Below are 7,366 nucleotides of genomic sequence, written 5' to 3' on the forward strand. Positions count from 1 at the left end.
CGTGTACACGTACTAGTCAGGTGAATAAAAGTCAGGAGGCAAGGGGCCTTTTTTTCCGAAACAAACCCAGATCTATTACGAGAGCTCACCCGAAGTAGAAAGCACCTGAAAGATAATGAGATTTACATACCATTGAGTAACCACCATTGCGAACAGAATGAGAGACACTGATGTGCCGCTGTGATCGCTCCTCTAATGGAGACGACCTGGCCATGTCAATGATAGGCAGGAAATATTTGTGCACATGCCCCTAAGGACCAGTGCTCTGAAACCGCGGTCATCGTCGTTGAACACTTGAATCGATCTGGAGCGCCTGACACGAGATCTCACCATCGCGAACGCACGACGAGAAATCCTAACATCGCCGCCTTAAGGAGATCAAAGAAATCCTAACCTCGCCGTCTTGAATCGATCTTGAGAGATATGTATGGCTTTGGTGTACAGCTGTCACATTTAGTTATGCTATCAATGATAGGCTTCTTCTCCAGCCCACAAAATTTACCTGCATTCCGCTGCTGGACCGCACAGCTGATCTGGGAGCCGTGTATGGACCGGCCGAACTCTGGAGGTAGAAGTAGAGGAGTAGATCCAAGGAGATAGATAGACAATACGTCTGAAGGTTTGAAGAGTTGACTTGACCGCTGATGAACTAGAGAAGGATTGATCGGATTGGCCGGCGATCCTGATTAGTAGATTCCTGTTGGCTTATTACGCTGTATTATGAGATGCATGGAGATTGAATGTGCATGCAGCTGTAGAAGTCGACACGCGACAAGCATAATTTTCTGATGCCCACGACGAGTTGACACGCGACAAGCAACACCTGCTGATCAGGCAACGATATGGAACTTGGAACTTGGAACGGTTAAAATTTTCCTTATTTGAATTATTTGTATTTTGCTTAAGAAAAAAAAAACGTACTCGAGAAATGACGTAGAATCTTACGTACTGCTGGAACGCGTAGGTGGAAGCGCCGTGAATGGACCGGCCGGACTAGTAGTCTGGAGGTAGAAGTAGAAGACTAGATCGATCAAGGAGATAACGTTTGAAGATTACTACACTATTGACTTGACTACAGGTGACCTGGACCTGATCAGATTACCCTCCGGTAGTCCAGTCCGATCATTGCGTACGTGTTTGTGGCCTTGGTGCCAGACGGAGACTGACGCTACGTCCAGCTGTGGAAGTCTCGGTGCACGCATGCACATCACCACATCAATGACGGCTAACCATGAAGAATAGTTTCCGATGGCCCCGGCACTTCACCACAAACAGGTGATCATGTAAATGCATACATGCGTGATCGTGTACTAGTAGTAACAAGTTGATCGTCAACAGGTCGGTACGTAGAAAACGCGTATGTGCTAGTCCGGCCAATACAGGTCAGGTCAGGAGGATCGTGGTTCTCTTTTTTTTTCTTTTACGAAACAGATCCAAATCTATTATAAGAGCTTACTAATATACGTACAAAACATCAAAGACATAACAAAATTTACACCGTGGTTCCTGGACCGCCAAGCAATCACTATAGCCGTTAGAACGAGACACCGACGTGCCGTTGTCGTTGCTCCCCTAATGGAGCCAGCCTGACCTTGTCGACGACAAACAGAAAACTTTTGTTGCTTGCCCCTAAGGACCAGTGCTATGAAATCGCAATCATCGTCGTTGTTGAACTCTTGAATCAATCTGTAGCGCTTGACACAAGATCTCACCATCACGAACGCACGACGAGGGAAATCCTAAGCTTGCTGCCTCAGGGAGATGGCAAGAATCTAGGACAGAGCTCCGCCGACGCCATCCCGACGGACGAACTCGAGGAGGACCAGAGTCCGAAAAATCATGTGGAAGATGAAGTTTTGCTATCTGTCTGAGCGCCACCCATGCATGTGAGGATTCAAAAACAATAACATAAACTACTAACCAGAGTGGAGGCATCGAGATTCCCCTCCCCGTCAGTGGTCGCCAAAGAGACATCTAGTGAGGAGGTGAATCCACGGGCTCGCTAGCGGTGCGATAAGGGACGGGGCACTAATACTGAAAAGCCTACTAGCGGCGTTTTGATAACTTTGTTCGTGGCGTTCTACCGCCAGGCCACTAGTATGATGCCACTGATGAGGGGTCACTACTGACAGTATTAAATAATGATGCACTGACATCATTTTCTTTATTTAGTCCACATTCTAAACTACAACATACCCTGAAGCAAAGTAGCATCACGGAAAGGTTTCCAACTCGGGTTACATACAGAAAAAGGTATATAGCAAAACCCATAAAAACATCACTAGTCGCAGGATAGTTTTTTTCACAAAATCTCATAAAATGCAAAAACATATGTCTTGTGGTGCTAGTTTGATGTCTCCTCGGTTAGGATGTTGAAAACCAGCTTGATCTGAAGATCGTCAAGGGTGCTGGTCCTAAAACCGAAAAGAACAGCTTTACCAATCTCAGCCCTTTCATATTGGCAAAATCAGTCCAGCCCTTGCCGAAGATGATGCGCTCATCACCAAAGTTGGTGTACTTGACGGGCATGAAACTATCCTTCCCCTTTTGAATGCTAGCAAATTCATCTCCCGGGATCTTCAGGTTGTCAACAACTTTCGTCCGTAATCTCCGTATGCACCACGCACACACACACGCACACATGCACACACATACACATGTTAAGCAACATCTATAAGTTGCATGACAAAAGGAAATAACATATAAAAATGTGCAGCTACATCTATAATAAAAAATATGAAAACAACAAAAACATACAATAGTCTTTCCTGATATGTTTGACTTTGTAAGGCGGTGGGCAAAAAATGCACCTATAGACCCTTTCTTCATCGCCACGAGGTCATGCGGGTTGAGGTCCTCTTCCTCCATCAGATCAATTACATTCATTCTGACAACGGATTCTAGGGGGGTCATCATGCTTTTCTTTTTAATCATTCCCCCTTGGCAAGTTACAGAAGTACACCCTAGCAATGTCATTGGTCAAATCAAAGGAGACCAGGTTGAATTCTCCCAGGTGGTAGTCTCTGCTACCATGCATGACATTTATAATAAAGACTTTTATTTTTACTTCATTTTGGCGATACAAACTTACTATAAAAGTATTCATCACTATATTTTTTGTTGTGGCTAACATTATTTAATAAAATCTTTGTTTGGGACAAATAACTAAACACTACTAGGAAAAGGTTTATAAATGAACTCAGTGGCGGGCAAGTCGAGTTACCGACCACAACTATTTTGGAAAACTACCAATGGTGGGTGCTAGATACTTCCCGCCACTGCTATCCTCGTAATAGTGGCGGGCCTGTGTGAGTACCTTCCCCAACTATACGCCTGATAATTTCTTCATGGTCGAAAAGCAGCAGTGACAGGCACATAGCTGTGCCCGCCACTCGGTCATAGCCAAGCAGTGGCGGGCAATTCCGACCACCCGCCACAGCTATATTTGCGTACCCACGCGCCAAACAATTTCAAATTTTATCAGAGGTTGTAGTGGCGGGTACTACTGGGCACCCGTCACTGGTGGAAAAACAGGCTTCCGTCCAGCCCCATAAGTCGCGAAGCTGTAGGAACCGCGACTAATGGGACCTTTAGTCGCGGTTCTGGAGGTGAACCGCGACCAAAGGCCTGGGCCCAGGGCGCTCGGTGGCTAGCTGGCGCACGTGAGGGTCTTTAGTCGCGGTTGGCCAGGACAACCGCGACTAAAGGCCTTCGGGCACCTTTAGTCACGGTTTGCCAGGCCAACCGCAACTAAAGCCCCTCCCCTATATATACCCATCCAGCAGCCAACACTTAGCCATTTGGAGCCATTCTCTTCACAAGTGGGTGTAGCTAGGTTTGCTTTTGGTTCCTCTTATGCACATAAGGTGTTTGATGAAATGCCCCAAGAGTATGAAACAAACATGACATGAAGTGTTGGAGCCACACTCCTCGATCGCGGTTAGCAACTTGATGAACCTTTGATGTGTCATTGATAAAATATGCATGTGTGTACTTCATTGTTTAATTTATATTGTTTGTAGCTAGTTAGTTTAACAAATGCATGATGGTTAATTATATATTTTATATTATAATAATGCAGATGAATCGGCAATGAATGTACGGTAACCGACTCTCCGGCGAGTTCACTACGGGTTTGAAAGATTTCCTCGTAGTGGCTAATGCGAACAAGCAGGGGGGTTTTGTTATCTGTCCATGTGTTATCTGTAAGAATCAGAAGGGTTACTCTTCCTCAAGAGATGTTCACATGCATCTGCTTCGGCACGGTTTCATGCCAAGCTATAATTGTTGGACCAAGCATGGAGAAAGAGGGGTTATAATGGAAGACGATGAAGAAGGGGATGATTTCATCGATGAAAGCTATCTTGCTCATTTCGGTGATACTTTCATGGAGGATGCTGAAGGTGAAGGGGAAGGTGAAGAAGAGGCACGTGATGATCCCGTTGATGATCTTAGTCGGACCATTGCTGATGCACGGAGACGCTGCGAAACTGAAAAGGAGAGGGAGAATTTGGATCGCATGTTAGAGGATCACAGAAAGGCGCTGTACCCCGGATGCGATGATGGTCTGAAAAAGCTGGGCTGCACACTGGATTTGCTGAAATGGAAGGCAGAGGCAGGTGTAGCTGACTCGGCATTTGAAAACTTGCTGAAAATGTTGAAGAATATGTTTCCAAAGGATAACGAGTTGCCCGCCAGTACGTACGAAGCAAAGAAGGTTGTCTGCCCTCTAGGTTTAGAGGTTCTGAAGATACATGCATGCATCAACGACTGCATCCTCTACCGCGGTGAATACGAGAATTTGAATGAATGCCCGGTATGCACTGCATTGCGTTATAAGATCAGAGGCGATGACCCTGGTGACGATGTTGAGGGCCAGAAACCCAGGAAGAGGGTTCCCACCAAGGTGATGTGGTATGCTCCTATAATACCACGGTTGAAATGTCTGTTCAGGAACAAAGAGCATGCCAAGTTGTTGCGATGGCACAAAGAGGACCGTAAGTCGGACGGGGAGTTGAGACACACCGCAGATGGAACGCAATGGAGAAAGATCGACAGATGGTTCAAAGATTTTGCAGCTGACGCAAGGAACATAAGATTTGCTCTAAGTACGGATGGCATGAATCCTTTTGGCGAGCAGAGCTCCAGCCATAGCACCTGGCCCGTGACTCTATGCATCTACAACCTTCCTCCTTGGTTGTGCATGAAGCGGAAGTTCATTATGATGCCAGTGCTCATCCAAGGTCCGAAGCAACCCGGCAACGACATCGATGTGTACCTAAGGCCATTAGTTGATGAACTTTTACAGCTGTGGGGTGGTGTCCGTGTGTGGGATGAGCACAAACAAGAGGAATTTGACCTACGGGCGTTGCTTTTCGTAACCATCAACGATTGGCCTGCTCTTAGTAACCTTTCGGGACTGTCAAATAAGGGATACAATGCATGCACGCACTGCTTACATGAGACTGAAAGTGTACATTTGCCAAATTGTAAGAAGAACGTGTACCTTGGGCATCGTCGATTTCTTCCGAAAATTCATCCAGTAAGAAAGAAAGGCAAGCATTACAACGGCAAGGCAGATCACCGGCCGAAGCCTGCGGAACGCACTGGTGCTGAGGTATTTGATATGGTCAAGGATTTGAAAGTCATCTTTGGAAAGGGTCCTGGCGGACAATCAGTTCCGAAGGGAGCTGACGGGCACGCAGCCATGTGGAAGAAGAAATCTATATTCTGGGAGCTAGAATATTGGAAAGTCCTAGATGTCCGCTCTGCAATCGACGTGATGCACGTTATGAAGAATATTTGCGTGAACCTCCTAAGCTTCTTGGGCGTGTATGGGAAGACAAATGATACAAAGGAAGCACGGCAGGACCAGCAACGTTTGAAAGACCCTGATGACCGGCATCCGGAATGGTTTCAAGGTCGTGCCAGCTACGCTCTGACCAAAGAAGAGAAGGTCATCTTTTTTGAATGCCTGAGCAGTATGAAGGTCCCGTCTGGATTCTCGTCCAATATAAAGGGAATAATAAACATGGCGGAGAAAAAGTTCCAAAACCTGAAGTCTCACGACTGCCACGTGATTATGACGCAATTGCTTCCGATTGCTTTGAGGGGGCTCCTGCCGGAAAATGTTCGAGTAGCCATTGTGAAGCTATGTGCATTCCTCAATGCAATCTCTCAGAAGGTAATCAATCCAGAAGTTCTACCACGGTTACAGAACGATGTGATCCTGATTCACCTAGTCGAAGAGATTTTCGTTCTCGGTCCTGTATTTCTACACAATATGTTCCCCTTCGAGAGGTTCATGGGAGTATTAAAGAAATATGTTCGTAACCGTGCTAGGCCAGAAGGAAGCATCGCCAAGGGCTATGGAAATGAGGAGGTAATTGAGTTTTGTGTTGACTTTGTTCCTGACCTTAAGCCGATTGGTCTTCCTCGATCGCGGCACGAGGGGAGACTAAGTGGAAAAGGCACGATCGGAAGGAAATCAACGATATGTATGGACGGCCATTCTCTGACTGAAGCACACCACACTGTACTGACCAATTCCAGCTTGGTGGCTCCGTACTTTGAGAAACACAAGAATATTTTACGCTCGGACAACCCGGGGAAGCCTGAATCCTGGATTAGGAAGGCCCACATGGAGACTTTCGGCAGTTGGTTGAGAAAACATTTAATGAATGACAATGATGTTGTAGATCAGCTGTACATGTTGGCCAAGACACCATCTTCGACTATAACGACTTTCCAAGGGTACGAGATAAATGGGAATACATTTTACACGATCGCCCAAGATAAAAAGAGCACTAACCAAAACAGTGGTGTCCGCTTTGATGCAGCAACCGAGAATGGGCAAAAGGTCACATATTATGGTTACATAGAGGAGATATGGGAACTTGACTATGGACCCTCCTTTAAGGTCCCTTTGTTCCGGTGCAAATGGTTCAAGCTAACAGGAGGTGGGGTAAAGGTGGACCAGCAATACGGAATGACAATGGTGGATTTCAACAATCTTGGTTACCTTGACGAACCATTCGTCCTAGCGAAAGATGTCGCTCAGGTTTTCTATGTGAAGGACATGAGTAGCAAACCGAGGAAACGGAAAGATAAGAAAACGATCAGTACATCATGCGATGATCCAAAGCGCCACATTGTTCTTTCAGGGAAAAGAAATATCGTGGGAGTGGAGGACAAGACAGACATGTCAGAAGATTATAATATGTTTGCTGAAATTCCGCCCTTCAAAGTGAACACCGACCCAAGCATTAAGTTAAATGATGAGGATGCTCCATGGATACGGCACAATCGTAAGCAAGCAGGGACACAAGGGAAGAAATGATGTGTAATAATTTATTGTACCAAACTT

Source organism: Triticum aestivum, chromosome 3B, assembly GCF_018294505.1.
Source record: "Triticum aestivum cultivar Chinese Spring chromosome 3B, IWGSC CS RefSeq v2.1, whole genome shotgun sequence".
Taxonomy (NCBI): domain Eukaryota; kingdom Viridiplantae; phylum Streptophyta; class Magnoliopsida; order Poales; family Poaceae; genus Triticum; species Triticum aestivum.